At 37.1% G+C, this 17,961-nt stretch overlaps 1 protein-coding gene across 2 annotated transcripts in view; it reads left to right on the forward strand.

The window, feature by feature from the left end:
- The window catches only part of SLC35F1 (solute carrier family 35 member F1), a 415,309-nt gene that overhangs the window by 158,854 nt on the left and 238,494 nt on the right, over positions 1 to 17,961 (forward strand). The gene's annotated exons all lie outside the window — the stretch shown is intronic.

Raw genomic sequence — 17,961 nt, forward strand, 5'->3', positions numbered from 1 at the left:
TGCTTGTTAAATATTAAGATTTACTGAATCAGAAATTGGGGACTGACTGGAGTTCCAGAATGTGCACTTTTAACAAGCACCCTTTGGGATTTTTGTACAGAGAGTCACAGACATCGCAAATAATACGTATTATTTAATCTTAGAAAAATACTTTTTTGTAACATTGGAATTTGGCTTATTTCTAATATTTAAATCATTTAACTGCCATGCAATTCAGTTGAAATATCATCAGAGTTACAGAATCTTCAAAAACCAAATCTCTATTATTTGATGTCAATAAAATGTCTAAGATAAAAGACAAAATTACCTCCTTTAACACTGCTTTAAATGCAAGTGGCAAGGAATTTCAGGTGACCTCTAGGACCTGAAGGCATGCTCCAAGCTATGGACAGTAAGAAGCGTCAGTCTTCAGTTGTACACAACAAGAAATGAATTCTGCCAACAACCTAAATGAGCTTGGAAGTAGATCCTTCCCTAGTTGAGCCTCCAGATAAGAATGCAGCCAGCCAATCCCTTAACTGCAGCCTTGAAAGACTCTGAGTAGAGAATCCAGATAAACTATGCCTGGGCTCTTGATCCAAGGAAACTGTGAGATAATAAATGTGTGTTGTTTTAAGCTACTAAATTGGAGGTAATTTGTTTTGCAGCAAGAGAAAGACTAATACAAAAACCAAGGAATAGAGTTCAGGTCAACAGTGATTGCTTATCTAAGGCAGTAGTTCTTTTTTTTTTTTTTTTTTTTTGAGACAGAGTCTTGCTCTGTCACCCGGGCTGGAGTGCAATGGTGCGATCTCGGCTAAGGCAGTAGTTCTTAAAATTTGGTAGCATGAAACCCAACCAAGCTATTCACTTAAAATGCAGATTACCAGACCGTGACTCCTTCACCCTGCCCCACTGAAAGTCAAATTCAGCTGAGTCTAACCAGATCCCAGGAATTTTTACAAGCATCATAGGCACCATAGGTGATTTTGGTCCACTGTTTAACGTTGCTGTTTGAGAAACACTGAACTAGGGCTGCAGCTGGTGACACAGAGAAGCTCTAAAGCAGTAAAGTTCAAACATATTTTAAAAATAGAATTGAAACAATTTGTGCACAATTATTTGTGAAAGATAAGGGTGAAAAAGAATCATGGATCACTGGGAAATGGAATGTCCGATAAGGTCAGATAAGGTCATAAAATGAGAAGAAATGCAAGAGGAACTGCAGATTTATTGGGGTAAAGTTGGGGAGGATATATTAAATTTGAGGCCCAGATAGGAATACAAGTAGAGAGGTAGAACATAATTTAGAATTCAGGACTAGTGTGGAGAAATGGCTGCTGCTAGAGACGCAGATTAAGAGTCATCAAGGTTTAGGTTGAAACATGACTTGAGAGTAGGTGATATTGCCCAGGGAGAGCCAGAGGGAAAAGAGAAAAGGTTGCAGAATATAGCACAAGAAAGCCCCATACATAAGGGGTGGATAAAGGAAGAACCACAAAAAAGAAGTGAAGGTGTGCTTAGCGTGATGCAAGAAGACAGGTAGGAGCAATATCTTGGAAGCCAGGAGACAGAGAATTTCAAGAGGGGTAATGGTTAATAGTCTCAAATGATGATGAAAATTCAGATGGAATAAAGGCTACAGACAGGTGATTCAAACAGGCAATTAGGTGATTTCAAGAGCAGGTGCAATTAATGGTGGGGGTTTAAATTAGATTAAAGCAGGACGACAACGGGACAGTGAGAAAGCAGAGGCAGGAAAGTATTGTGCAAACTTTAGCAAGCATCAGAATCACTGGGAGGGCTTGTTAAAACAGACGGCTGTGCCCCACTCCTGAGTGTCTGATTCAGTAGACCTGGGTGGGGGTCAAGAATTAGCATTTCTAACAAGTTCACGGTTGTATTAGCTTTCTATAGCTGCTGTAACAAATTATCACAAACTCACAAGCTTAAAACAACACAAATTTATTATCTAACGGTTATGGAGGTCATGGGAGGCAGGTGGTGCTGGTGCAAGTCCTGGAGTCCAAAGGCCAGAGAACCTAGAGTCGTGATTTCTGAGGGGAGGAGAAGAAGGGTCTCCTAGCTCCAGAAGAGAGAGAGTGAATTCACCTTTTTCCTGCCTTTTTGTTTTATTCGAGCCCTCAGTGTATTGGATGGTGCCCGCCCACAATGAGAGCAGATATTCCCCAATCAGTCCCCAGACTCACCAGTCTTCTCTAGAAACACGTTCACAGACACACCTAGAAATAATGCCTTACCAGCTATCAAGTTTCCCTTAATGCAGTCAGGCTGGCACCTAAAATTAACCACCACAAAGAATAAAGTTAGAGCAGCAACCGCAGTACGGTTTCTATGAAAGTTACACATGTGTAAGAATACAATTTTTTTTCTTCTTTGTGTCAGGGAAAGTAGAGGAGAATCAAATTGGAAGAGGTGAGGACAGAGGTCTCAATCAACTCTCGCCTTGCTACCTAATCCCAGCTGGAGGAAACAAATGGTTTTTCATTTTAATCCTTTTCTAAAACTTGGCAAAAAGAGTCTGATCTTTGCCTCTGGAAACTTCTTTTGGCAGTCTATTTGCCACTTCTTAGTGGAATAAAAGTTGAGGGAGATGAGATTTTTCCAGGGGAAACTTTTTTTCATTATACCCCCTTAAGATGATTAGAGACAACCATATCCAAAGGGAAAATATACCATTGAAAATGGTCTTTAGTTACTAAGCACCTATGTTAAGCATTCTGCGCATATTATCTTATCCAAACCTCATAACTGTTTTGTGAGGTTGGTGTTGATTGCAAACATCACTTTTTCATTCTATACTATAGACTTTACAAAGGAGGAATACAAATACCACTAAATAGAAAACAAATTCCGTTATTTTCTTTTTGAACAAGGCTTCAGGTCAGTATTTTAAGTTTAAAAGTAAATCAATTAAAAGAAAAATATTTTGTTAACCATAGAAATATAATATGTGCCAAAAGTCATACAGGTACTGGAATGACTGAAGTTTGGTAAGAAAGAAATTTTTTGATTCCCTGTGTTAGATTGAGATAGTTAAGAGAATAAAAAATGATATAAAATGGTTTTCCTTTAACATGGTTGTTAGTTATGATTTCAAATTCTATCAGCATGAAACATAATAACTTGTGTTCATTTAATGCTTGCGGATATTAATTAACCACCTTATTTGTATAATATACAACTATTTCTTTGATCCCAATCAATTGTCAAATTGTTTTTGACAATTTCCTCATCATATGAAGGTAACACTAAATTTTTATTTCAGGACATATCAAATCTAAAGTCTTAACATCATTTTCAAAGTCCATCTTGGGGATGACCAAGGATATCCTTGAAGTATTTAATTTGTTTTGATCTAAAGACCAGTATTTGCTTGAATATGAGAAAGAGAGAAGAATCAGATGTATTATTTAATATCTTTTTTTCCAGGCTCTTTCTCCTGGAATATGTCTAAGATCAGGCCCCTAAAGATAAGATGCTCTACTAAAGTTCCCTAGGCTGGTAAGAGTTATTTTCTTGAAGCTCTTGCTTACCACTCAAATTTGACAGTTTTATGAGACACATATAAAAATAAAGCAGAAGATTGTCAAAGCAATGATTAGCAAGCCTCATTGTTGGCTTCTCTAGCTAATATCTAGCTATTAAACTATTCTTTGCAGCAGAAATAATTATACTTATTTACTAGTTCTGAATGATTAAAAAATGGTTTGCTCAGTGTTAAGAACATAAAAATGAACTTTGTCCCGTTTGTGTCTGAAAGAACAGAGACTCCCAGTACACAGCTACTTACCCAAAATGAGTTTGTTTCTGCAAGAATGTTCATTTAATTAAAGATAACTTGATGCATAATACATTATGTAGTGGAGGCTAAGAGAATCTAAGAGTAAAAAAGCAAACTGCTTCTCTCTTACCTTCAGATAGAGGTAAAACTTAAATTTTAGAGAAACAGCAACCTGCACTAAATCTTATCAAGTGAGTTTTATTTCCAACTGGCAGTTATGTTTCCTCTGTGGCACAGTAGGTGTGAGCACATAAATCTTCTGTCAAGGAGCCGAAGTCTACTTTAAACAATGACAGTAAATTCTACATTCTTGAATAGGGCTTAAACACATGAACTATATAAATCTGATAAAAAGTATGCACATACACATACATAACTGAACACACATATGTACATAATGTAATAATTGTATACTATCAAATTTTTATAATTCCTTCCTATTGCACCACATCCCACCAGCAGCACCCAGTCCTACTTCCCAGATATTTAACTATTGTAGCTGTTTCTTCCTGTAGTTACCATAATACTTCTAAATAATATGTCTTTCTTGCTATTTCTTTTTTTTAAATTTTAGACATCATCTACAGTACTAACTTCTTATGATAGATGAAGACTTTACACTAGCCCATCTTCTGTCTCCCAACCTCCCAATATAGTGATATTACTATGTATATCTATTTTTGAAATGATCAGTACTGCTTACAGTATTGCTATATTGTTCACTATACTATGCTAAATTTCTCTTTCTACACCGCCTTTTGCTTTCCCTGGAGTTTCTAATTACTCTTCTCTGTTTCTTGCCCTGTTTTTTCATGGCCACATCAGTCTTATCTTCAAAGTCATATTAGAGGTTCCACCAAGAGCACCTTTTCCTGTTCTCGATCCCTCCATATTTCAGCTCCAATTATGGTTGTTCCTCTCTGATCTCTGCGCACAACTGCCATCTCTAGGAGTTTCCTTCACCATCTCTTGGATCGTATCCAGGAATCATGACTCTTTTATCTTTCTCTTCCCCTTCGGTGGTTTATTCCCTTTTTCCCCCTAGAGCACATCACCAAAAGGAGATAAATTTCCAGGACTCCTTTCGTGGCTGCAAATCTCTTTATTTCACCCTGACAATTGATGATTTTGGCTCTACACTGTATTATATGGTAAGAATCATTGTTCCTAATAATATTTAAGAGCATCTCCATTGTCTTTTAAGCACCTGCTATGGCTGAGGAGTCTGATGTCATCTAATTCTCATTCTGTTTTGGTAACCTGCTTCTCCAGTTCTTCCCCCAGAAGTGTCTCATATGTTTTGTCCAGAGATTCTGGAATTTCACAGGGATGTCACTTGCTGTGGACTCTCTCCTCACTCATTGTTCTGGACACCTGGTGGGACCTTTCAACTTTGAGGTTCATATCCTTTAGCACTGGAATGTTTTTCTATATTATTGCTTTGCTAATTTCTTTCTCTATTTCTCTGAAATTTATATTATTCAGATGTTGGAACCTCCTGGACTAATTATTTATGCATCTTACATTACCTTTTGCATTTTACATATTTTTATCTTTTTATTTTGAGAGACTTCCTTGACTTTGTCCTCCAAAATTTCTATTTTTAAAAATTTGGAATACACAGATGGTTATGTTTAATTTCCAAGAGATTTTTTATTTTTTTGTTCCTTTTATGAATATAGTATCTTCACAAATCTCTCTGAGCATAAAAATTAGAGGATTTCAGCCGGGCATGGTGGCTCACGCCTGTAATCCCAGCACTTTGGGAGGTTGAGGCGGGTGGATCATGAGGTCAGGAGATCGAGACCATCCTGGCTAACATGGTGAAACCCCATCTCTACTAAAAATACAAAAAATTAGCCAGGCGTGGTGGCGGGCGCCTGTAGTCCCAGCTACTTGGGAGGCTGAGGCAGGAGAATGGCGTGAACCCGGGAGACGGAGCTTGCACTGAGCAGAGATCGTGCCACTGCACTCCAGCCTGGGCGACAGAGCGAGACTCTGCCTCAAAAAAAGAAAAAAAAATTAGAGGATTTCTTTTTCTTAATTACATTTTTATTCTCTTTGTTTCCTACAGGATAATATTTCATTTTTTGTTCTAATATTGGAGGCTTCCTTTGGTTGTCCATAAATATTTAGGAATAATACATTTGAAAGCGAATTGGGAGTTCTGTGTATGTATGTTGAATGTGTTGTGTGGAGGGTTTTTATTTGAGGTGTTTGTGTGCAGAGTTCACTGATTCATTGAAAACACAGAATTCCAGAGTTTGGTTTCTTTTTCCATTTGTGACTGTTCAGTTTTTGTTTTTTTTTTCAGAAGAAATCTTGCCTGGGATGAGTAGGTGAACAGCTCCTGGGCATCCTCTAATTGGAAGTGGAGTAGGGAAGATGGGGTTCCACATCTTCTGTATTCTAAAGAATCCTCTGACTTGTTATAATAGTATAACTACTCCCCAAACAATTTCTGTTCTGGAAATTTGTTCACATTCCTTGTCTTCTGATAGCCCTTCTACTGTTTGCCCAGTTATTGCTTTCTACATTGTAATACCTTTCCTAGCATTTAAGTAATTATGTAAGGCTCTAGAAGGAGGGAGATGCAAAATGGAAGCCAGCTTCTACTGTGAAAGAGTCAAATCCTTAATCGCATCTCTGGATTTTATCCTCTATAGAAAAAAATGTATGAAATAGAGGCTAAAATATAGCCAAATGTTTAAGAGTTCTGATTTTGGTGTTGGGACAGCATAGATTTGAGTCTTGATTCTACTGCTGTGAACTGAGTGACCTTTGGAAGCTGCCAAAACTCACCAAAGTTCAGTTGCTCATTTGTAAATAGGGTATACCTATTATAACTGCCTCATAGGGTTGTGATGGCAATGAAATGGAATAATGCTTGCAGATAGTTTAGTATTGCGGTTGGCACATAGTAAACACTTATAAGTATTCACTGTTATTAGTTATTATTAAAGTAGCCATATCCTTACCTTGGCATTGCAAGAAACAAAGAACAAATAAAATGCTGTCTATATACTTAGATATACCATGAGTAAGTCTGTAAATCCAAAATATTTAGTTATCTAATCCAAAATCAAAATGAGATTTATGAGTGAAATTTTATGTAACCTGATTGAACAGATACATGTTATTTTTTATATCAATATTTGAAAAAAATTTCTGCCATTCATATTTAAATAATGAGTAATACATATTTTTATGTGTAGCCTCATGTTGTATTTTAAGAATACCATTTACCACCTATACTGATTTATCTAGCATAGGACAAATTAGTCTTTTGTTTGTTAAATTGGTCCACACATTTTAAATTGATTTATAATATAAATGATGCAAAAATAATTTATCATATCAAGATTTAAGGAAAGAAATATGGCCCATTTTTTATTGTTCTGATATCAACAAATCCAGGGGAAAGCTGCTTGTCAAAATTGAAAAATGTTTCCTGTTGATTATATAAACTCAATTACTTTAGCTTTTCCCCATAGACTATATTTTTTTTCCATTTGTTGCAGCATGTTTTTATAATTATATCCTGCAGTGGGGAAGAAACATTGCATTAAAAGTTGAGAAACTTGAGTTCCAGTTCACCTCTGTTGTAGATTATTAGTGCATCCCTTCTAGTCCCTGAAATGTGCAAAGCAGTGAGGCAATGATGTTTCTTTCAAATTCATTACAACCTTCTTAAGCTGTTGCACAGATAGTTACACCATTCCTACCTGTATAAAGAAAGTGGAGTAATTCAGGTTGTGCAAAACAATGTTTTTATGTTCCCAGCATGGAATATTGACTGAATTTACCTTGGGCAACCTGACTGTCAGGTCCGTAAAAGCCACTGTGTTTCTATGTGACCTCCTCAAATCAGTGTGAGGAGGTCACATATGTCACCTCTATGTGACCTCCTCAAATCAAGCTCATATCATAAGCTTGACTTACCTGATGTTATTTGTCTTCATTGATGATGCGGTTGTACGACATTCTCATGCTCAGTTCAGGATCTTCTTTGTGGTTGTGGTGACTGAGCACAGTACAAAGTAAAGTGATGTGGTAATTATCCAGTTACTTTAAGACAGGTAGATTTTTCTTTTCTTTTTGAGATCGGATCTCACTCTATCACCCCGGCTAAGTGCAGTGGCATGATCACAACTCACGGCAGCCTTGACCTCCTGGGCTCAAGTGACCCTCCACCTCAGCCTTCTGGTACCTGGGACTAGAAGCACACACCACCATACCCAGCTAATGTATTTTTTGTAGAGATGGGGTCTCACTATATTGCCCAGGCTGGTCTCTAACTCCTGGACTCAAGCAATCTTCCATCCTTGGACTGCCAAAGTGCTGGGATTACAGGTGTGAGCCACTGCTCCCAGTCGAGACACATAGATTTAAAAAGTAAACATTTGGGGGAGTGTGTGCTTCAATTTTGCTGCACAAGTGCCAAAACTTTACTTTCCAATGCCTTTTTTACGCTTCCCTGCTCTACGTGTGTTCAGTCTAAATGAAGGATGATGAAGCCGTGTTCTGTTTTAGAACATGACATTTATTTAGTGGGAATTTTGGATCTTCAAAAGAATTTGGATAGTTAATTGAATTCTTCTTGAACTTGCAGTCAGTATCTTATTTATGCTGGTCAGAATATAAATGGGGCTCAGAACATTTCTCACTTTTAATTATACTTTGGAGGATTTTTAGTTTCTTCAGTAATTTTTCATTAATTGTCACTGTACATTAATGATGATACAGTAAGAGCTTAATGCTACATGATAAATGGAAACTAGTGTTATTTCCAAAAGAAAACCTGTTATGAATTTTATATTGGCATCTTTTTAGCATCACTAAATAGTCCATCACATTTTGTGGTCACATATCCAAATTGTTTTCTTCCAGAAACATTTTATAACTGTAAACCAATATGTACTGGAAGCTTAATGCAAAGATTAAGATGACAAATATTGTAATTAGATGCACAAACAGCAGTAAAGCCCTGACTAATATAGTATTTAAAGCCACATTTGTATTTTTGTTTGTGCATTAATCTTTGAGTTACAGGACATCCTGTTATATAAATGCAGTATTTTTGATCTATCATTGCTTTATTTCTGGAAACAACATGATTGCTCTTTGGAGTTGATTGTGGTGCTTAATTGATATAGATTTTAAAGTATATATCTAAATAAACATGCTTATGACATTTTGTGGTAAAGGGAATAACCTTTATATTGTCAAATCTATCCATATTTTCCTTCATGGCTAAATGAGTTGAGTCAGATGTTTTTCCTTGCCCCCACACAGTGTTGTTCTTTTACAATTTAAGAAAACATTTAAAATGGGCTTTTCTTCCAAAATGCAAAAGATCTGATAATGCTCAGCCTCTGTTTCGACATACAGCTTCCATGTGGATGGAGCAGATACCTGCCAGGTACTTCCTTCAGTGCGGAGGCTGAGTGTCAGCTTCACTACCCAAAAGCTTACTATGATTCTGCTGGAAAAAAAAAAAACCAGAATTATTTTATCTAGTCTGATAATTGCTTGTGTATTGTGCCTGTTTGGCCCCGTACTTACTTAAATTTATGATTTCGGCTTCATAGTATGAGCTTTGATTGTTATAATACTTTTCTCACCCCCAAATTACATAAATTATAGTTTTCTATCTGATGGTATTTTATGCTTAATGTTTACATTTAAATACTTAATTTATTAAGAATTTACCTTTAACCTATTTATGAGGTGGGAAGCTTTATCTAGCTAATTGTTTCCAACATTGTTGATGTATTCGTCCATTCTCACATTGCTATGAAGAGCTACCTGAGACTGGATAGTTTATAAAGAAAAGAGGTTTAATTGACTCACGGTTCTACAGGCCGTATAGGAGGCATGGCTGGGGAGGCCTCAGGAAACTTACAGTCATGGCAGAAGGCAAAGAGGAAGCAAGCACATCTTCACATGGTGACGAGAGAGACAGAGAGAGAAGAGGGAAATGCTACATGATTTCAAACAACCAGATCCCATGAGAACTCTATCACAAGAACAGCAAGGGGGAAGTTCACCCCTATGATTCAGTCACCTCCCACCAGGCATCTCTTTCAACCCATGGGGATTACAATTTGACATGAGATTTGGGTGGGGACACAGAGCCAAACCGTATCAGTTGGTTAAATAATTCATATTCTCACTATGAATTTAAAATACTGTCTTTACAATATACTGAATGATTCCATACAATTATATCTAGCCTTTTTAGTAGGCAGCATTGATTTTTTTTCACCCCTGTTAACACTGTAATTATTGTAGGCTTAGACGCTTTACCATATTTATTTTATATAGGGCCAGTTTTTTTCTCTTTCTTGAAACTTCCTTGACTATTTTTGTGCAACCGTATTTTAGGTTTACTTGAGGATGACTTTTCAAGCCTCTGTCCCCTTCTCCATCTATATCACTGTTCCCAAATTTTATGTTTTTTAAAATGAAAAATTGAAATTTTAATGAGTTGATAGATTAATCTTTGAAGAACTTACATCTTCCAGTTTTGAGTAGTTGTAAATAAAGCATTGACATGTCCTTCATTGTAAACAGACAACAATAATAGCAAGATGAACACTCAAAGGCATCCAGGTGCAAAGTGCAGTGCCTGCAGGGGTAGGAGAGAGCCCAGCTTAGTCGGGGCTGCTGGGAAGAGGCTCTGCAAAGAGATTGCACGTGGGCAGAGGCTTACAGGTGGGCAGAAACATACACAGGCAGTAGAAGATCCATGTAGAACTCTTGAACTCTTTTGTTGAGCCATAGTTTTCCAATGCATCACCCTAGTAAATACAAAAATGGACATTACTGTTTGACTACTCTGTAAGAGAGACAGGGTAATACCCTTTGAGAACCTAAGTTGAAAGTTTGTAAGTTCATTGTTGGAAATGGAATGGATAAAATCCTATCAATCAAATGTTCATTTTTAAAAGACATATTTTTGTCTAATTGACCTTACAGTAAGACTTTGGGGGATTTTAGTTTACTCATAATGTACGTGTAAAGTAGTTACTCATGTTCAACCTCAACAAAGCAAATGTGATATAAAAATGCTGGACAGCAGATTGAAGATTTACAGTCATTTTATTTAGAAGCTTTGTCAGCATATTGAAGGCAGTGCAGAGCATACAGCTGCCCCTGGAGGGTCCTAAGATAGACACAATCAGCAGACTCGAAAAATAAATTAATTGCATTAGGAATAGACAAAAAGTATTCCCAAAAAACTCTGAAATAGCAAGAAATCACCTTGCCATCCAACCACAAATGTATTACTTAAACATTTTTCACCTAGTCTGGCTGTGTTTTAATTTTCTAGATCAGTAAGTTTTCCTCAGTAGAGAGTTAAGCTTGCTATAGGTTGTCAATTTAAGTTCTACCTTTTGGGATTAAAAAAATATGTCAGAAGGCAAGTGTCACTCTTTAATTGATGTCCTGCAAAGACTAAAGCAATGGAACCTTTTTTTTTTAATGGCTTCTCATTTCACTGATGTTACCTCGAATGCATAACACAGTTGGTGGAGTACATTTTTACTATTTTTTAAATTCATGGATGAGCGAAATACTCAAAGTTCAATCTTTCCATATTTCTATTCAAAGTTTATAGAAATAATGTAAGGCAAAAAGTACATTCCCACATAGAGGCAGCTCGAGTTGAATACAATGAAAGTCAAAGAGATAGAAAACCTCATAGACCACTAATAAAAAATAGAATGGATGGAATTTGGAGGCAGCAACTTGGAAAGAGAGGCAAATTTACCTGTTCTGTTTTGGTTGTTTAACATTGTAAAAAATCTTTAAAGGAATACACACATGGGAAATGATGAAGCGGAAAAAATTGCAATATATACTCTATTGCCATTTCTGACTGAGGGCCAAAAGGCTTTATAGTCACACACCAAGTTAGGTAGGAGACAAAAGCTTGCATTAAGAAATAAAATAAAATAAAAAATTTATACAATTGATCTTATTCTGTTGCTTGACTCTTTATTCTCATGGTGGTGGATTACACGTTGATTTCTTACCATCATTACAATCCCTGTAAATCTTAGACTGGAGGTAGTTAATTCAGAGTTAACCTCTCTTTCAAGACTCTTGTAACATAGGGTCTCCTCTATTACTCCTCCACACCAAGTTGGTGTCAAGGTGCAGAAAGAAGCTTGGGTACCCTTTCAGCATTGGTGCAGCTTGGTGGGGAGACATCTGATGTTCCTCTGTTCCTGGTGCTGACATTTGAGTCCCTGCTGGCCTTTATGGAAATGTCACTCAGCCTGCCTGAACACAGGGCATCCTGAGTCATGGCTGTTTAAGACTGGCTTTTTGGAATGCCTTGTGAGACGCTTGACTGCTGAAGCCCATCTTTAGATACTGTGTAGCCTGCTGGTCCTTTTGTCAGGCCACTAGGGGTCCACTTAAAAAAATGTATTGTGGTAAATATATATAACATAAAATTTACGATTTTTTGTGTACAATTTTTTTGTGTACAATTCAATGTCATTAAATACAGTCAAATGTTATGTAACTATCACCACTGTTCATTTCCAGAATTTTATCATCATCCTAAACAGAAACTCTGTAAATATTAAGCAATAACTCCTCATTTTCCCTTCCTCTCAGCTCTTGGTAGCCTCTATTCTACTTCTCCAGATACCTTCTATAAGTGGAATCATATCATATCTTTCCTTTTGTGTCTGTTCATTTTATTTAGCATAATGTCTTCAAAACTCATCCATATAGCATGTATCAATTTCATTCCTTTTTATGATGGAATATTATTATATTGTGTGTATTTTATTTGTTCATCTGCCAGTGGAGCCAGGTAACTTTCATATTTTTGGCTCTTATGAATATTGCTGCTGTGAATATAGGTGCACAATTATCTGCTGGAGTCCCTGCTTTCAATTCTTTTGGGCATATACGTAGAACTGGAATTGCTGGATAGGGACTCACTTTATATCTATCAACTTTTTACACCCTTTAGAGACCTGAGAACTTGTGAATGTTTACTCCATACTTGACTGAAGTGGGCAGGATGCTTTGAGGCTGCCCTCAAATCTGCTGGTACGGATATTTTCCTCAGTCTTCTCTCATGTGTCCTGGTGCTGGTTGAATATGGATACTTAAATACTTGCCAAGCTGTTCTGTGGACAAACGAAAAACTTCCCCTGTTCTGTTTTTCTCCCTAACCTCTCTGGTTTGAGGTTTCTGCCCTGAGAGGGATGAGCTGAGACACCTCTGACCACTTGACCCTCACATCCTCTCTCCTTTGTCTAGTACACAGGATTTTCTATGTCTCTTTCTTGTCAAGAATTTTTCCTGCATCATATTCTCTTACTTTCTATGTTAAGGCATGTAGAAAAGCATGTCCATATCTCCAAACTTTGCTTTTACTGTTCAAGGGGACTAGGAATTTAGAAAGCCTCTTATTTTCAACAAAGTCAGGCTTTCAAAACTGTTACCTCACTGAACATTAAAAAAATTTAGCTTGAGCCTCAAAGCTGAGCTCCAACTTCTTTCTTTCTGAATGGTACCTACCAGCTCCTGAAGTAATAGTTTCATCAATTCAGTAAGTGGGGAACTGCAGGGAAGAAAAAACTATATCAAAGTAATATGTCAAAACTACTATCCCCATTGCATTAGCAATATCACTTATTTGGCCAATTTCTGGTCAGCTTCTCTTTTTTTGCTTTCATCCCATATCCCACTACTGCAGCTCTGATTTTGGTAAAATCACACTGCTGTGGAGGATTAGTGGGATCACATTTGTCTTGATGAGTTCTGGAGAGAGATTTTCAGTGTCCTTCTATTAGTATATGCATATGTAGGGTCTCTTTTCAGATATGATGAGTATTGTCATGTCAGAACACATCATGGCTAAAGCTTTGATCCCTGTCTTAAAATAGTACGATAAAGGTAAAGAATGATAAGTTGGCTGCATAGTAAAAAAAGAACTGCAAAAGTTCAGACTACTATTCTGTGTGATTATTGATTTCTGATGGCTTTGCTGTGACCTTAATTGAGCTATTAGAGGCTAAGCCAGGTTTGGAATAAAATGAAAGTGCTTGTAGCTTATGCAGGGGCTCTTCTAGTTTGATTGAAATAGTGATTGGGAAGATAGTCGGAGTCCTTACTGTGCTTGGACTCCTAGTGGCTACAGAGCTAAAATGCATCATCTCCTTGCAAGGAAACAAGGAGTTATCCTGTGCAGCATTTCCAATGTCTTCAGCTCAGAGAGTAAGGCAGAAAAAGCTGTTAACAGTCAGTGTAAAGAGAAAAAGCTAATGAAGAAATCAGCAGCCTACTTTTTTCCACTGGTGTTGACCTGAAAATACTAACTGCCAGCCCCTCTCACCCCTTTATTGTGTAATATATTGTGTATATCGGTCCCTTTACTTTCAAAGGATAACCCTTATCTAAACCTGAGAAGTGGGTTAGCCAGGGTCCTCTGCTCCATCTCTTCATTATGGCTAATTTCAGAAGCTCAGAGCATCACATTAAATCTTCCCTTTAATCCTCTCTTCTCTTTTTCTCTTTTACCCCTGTTTGATCCAGGTTGTTCATTGAAGTTTTCAATGATAGAACAATTCCTCATGCAAATAGTATTTTATATTTAGGACAAACCTTATAGAGATGTTAAATGACAGTTTCAGACATACAAAAATGCTCACAGAAAAAAGACCAGAATGATGAAGTTAAATAGCTGTGAATCCTTACACCTTTTCACTCTGTTTCCTTTAAAACAACCTGATCATGCCAGGCATGATGTTTCACACCTGTAATCCTAACACTTTGGGAGGCTGAGATGGGAAGATTGCTTGAGACCAGAAGTTTGGGACCAGCCTGGGCAACATAGTGAGACTCCATTGCTACAAAAAATTTAAAAAAATAGCCAGGCATGGTGGCATGCACCTGTAGTCCCAGCTACTCAAGAGGCTGAGGCAAGAGGGTCCCTTGAGCCCAGCAGTTTGAGGCTGCAGTAAGCTGTGATTGTGCCACTGTACTCCAGCCTGGGTGACAGAGCAAGACCCTGTTTTCAAACAAACAAACAAACAAACAAAAACCACCAGATACAACCTCATCTGTTCTTTTTTTCTGCAAATGGTATAATCTGGCCCATTCTTTCAGAGTGATATGCTCAGTACATGTTACTGTGCAAGTAAAAATGCTGGTCAGTACCAAGCCTTCTAAATTTCATGAATTCCCAGCCCAAATTTACATTTTTAAAGGTTCTTTGCTGTGAGTCTGCTGAATGGCTGTGAACATAGATTCACTGAGGGTGACTTGGCCCATGATTTAATCCAGTAGTTCTCAAACCTGAATGCTCATCAGAATCACCCGGAGAGCCATAAAAACTTTTAAAGACCCAAGGAATCAAAATTTCCATTAATCTGTATCAATAACCTATGTTTTTAAAGATTCTGATGATCAGCTTAATCCATTTTCCTTCTTCAAAGAAGATATTTGTCTAAAACTGATAATTTCTAAACCACAAGACTGCATATGAAATGCTCACGTAGCTTTTAAAAATACAGATTGGAGCCTCAACCTTTGGACATTACAGACAGCTCATTGAGATTAGGGTCTAGGGCAATTACAATTCTTTAAAAAACCAAGTAGGTGATTCTAGTTTATAACTCAGTCCCAGGTGAAACACTGATCTAAATGATTCTTTACAGATAAGAACAAAGTTTAGTTTTAAAGATGCCCCAAAAAGATGTCTTGACTTAAAATATGGGTATATACTTATTATAAGATACTGATAACTAGTGACAGAATGACTGGAATTTGAAGAGCTCAGAGAATAATTTTAGAAAGTTATGGAACAAACAGGTCTGGAGTTTATCACTGATAGGAGAAGAGAACTTAGGAAATGAAAGAAACATTGAATATTGAATGAACAGTAATGTCTGTCTTTTCCTTAAAGCTTTGTGATCAGGCTTCTTTTGGTTACAAGTAACATAAACTCAACTCTAACATACAAAAAAGGGATTTTTTTTCGTAAAGGAGAAGACCACCAAAAGTTGAGCCTTCTGGGATAGCTGGATCCAGAAACTCAAAAAAAACGGCAGAGCTCTCTTTCGTTGTCTTTCAGCTGTTTTTCTCTTTGTGTTGGCTTTATTCTCAAGCAAGTTTTCTCCAAATGGCAAGAAAAAAAGATGGCTACTGACAGTCCCAAGCCTATTCCCTTAAGCACATCAAAAGAAATGGGTCCCTATCTTTTGCATAGTCCAGATCTCAGGGAAAGCTTTGACTGGCTTTGCCTGAATCACCTGCTCATCCCTGAACTTGTCACAATGGCCTGGAGAAGGAAGACTCTGAATAGTCAGCCTGGATGACACTCACCCCTGCCCCCAGCATACCCACCAGGACCACTGAGGGGAGAGAAGAGTGGCTCCTCAAAGGGGGAATGGGGAAAAAACTGCTAGGCAGAGAAAAACAACAGCTGTTGTCTAAAAAACAAATTGAATGATTTTGCTTTGTCTGCCCAAAATTCTAGTGTTGATTAAACTTTGTCATCTGTGGGGAGTCACACACTAGGCACTTCTGGATCAAGGAGAATAAGTTTCTTATCTGGCTGTGTGTTTCTAATGGCCCATTGGGAAGAATATGTGACTGAAATGGAAACTAAATTTTACTGCATTTAGTATTACCAAACTGAATTGATGAAGTAAACAAATGTTTGGACAGATACTAAAAAAGGCATTTTATAAACCTTTCCAAGATAAGTGGGCTGACCTAAGTGGTAAAGTAATAAGGATTATGCTATCCCAATATATTTGTATGCAAATATGTTCCTGTACTGAGAATACATCCTTGAATTCAAGCCGCCCACAGCTTCCAAAAACCTGTTTAGTGGTGCTTATAAGAAAAAAAATAATGAGGAAATGTTAAGGTAAAAAATTTGTCATTCAAAATTCATTAAAATAATCTCTAAAGTACTTCCCTCACAGATACTAAAAGCAAATAATTAAAGGAATCCTTTTTTACTAAATCCAGTGATGCTCTCATGTCACTATTATGAAGTCAAGGTCAAAAAATAATTTAGTACTTTGTTCTCTGTTGGATGAGGTGCCCTTCAAGAATGTTTTGTGGTGGATCTTGATTGGTATTTGGCGATATATGTTATAACTAAAGTTTGGCTTCTAGTTACAGATGAACAATAATTTGCCCTTTAGCTATCAGTAATTAGTATAATTTAAAGGAGTTCATTGTTGCCACTTCAAATTATGAAAGACTTTTCTCAGCTTCACAAATGCAAACCGTCTTTGCTATTGTCATGATTTCACCATTTATTCTGAGGTTATTGAATGGCATTCTAAGCCTTGGCCACTCTGCTGTCTCTTTATACACAGACACTTAGCAGTAACACTTTAGAATTAGTTGTGTGACAGATTGTAAGCCCTTTACATGTGTATTTTGTTTAATTCTCATAACAGCCAGATGAAATGGAAGCTTTAATTTCCCGATTTTGCATAAGAAGAAGCTGAGTTTTAGTTTAAGTGACTTGCCCAGGGTCACATGGCTAATAAGTCCTTGCTCTGGGATTTTAGCCCAGTCTGGCTGCAAAGCCCAGATCCTTGATCCTCAGGCACTTTCCTTTCCTCTTCTCTTCCTAACTTTATAAAGTCCCATGACTTTATTAAATTTTTTTTAAAGTTTAAAGTTGTTAAATTTAAGTGAAGGATATACAACGATACAAATTATAATTATGTGTATTGCCCAATCTGATTGTCTTTCATATTAAATTGGAATGGATACTTTAAAAGAATAGATGTTGATTCTTATTTTGTCTGTAATTTTCCACATGCACACTCACATTTCTAGATGTTTCTAAACGATACAAGGCTGTTCTCTGAACTTTTATCATCTCCACTTATATGCTAATGTGTTCAAAGAGATACAGAATAATTTCAACACATTATTTGCCTACAAATGCTTGACCTTCTAGTGGGGGAGATGAGGCAGGAACAAAAATACCTACTAGAAGGTACAGTATGTGGTGTGCTTCAAAGCGATAGTAAAGTACTAATATTCATCCAAACTAGGGGGTTTCAAAGGTAGGTGATCCTGATTCTGGCTCAAGCAATGAGGGTATGCTGAATGTAGAAGTCATTGAAAGGACTGGCAAGTTATCAGGAGAGATTTAGGGCGGGGGTCGG

The sequence above is a fragment of the Pongo pygmaeus genome, chromosome 5 (genome assembly GCF_028885625.2).
Source record: "Pongo pygmaeus isolate AG05252 chromosome 5, NHGRI_mPonPyg2-v2.0_pri, whole genome shotgun sequence".
In the NCBI taxonomy this organism is placed as follows: Eukaryota; Metazoa; Chordata; class Mammalia; order Primates; family Hominidae; genus Pongo; species Pongo pygmaeus.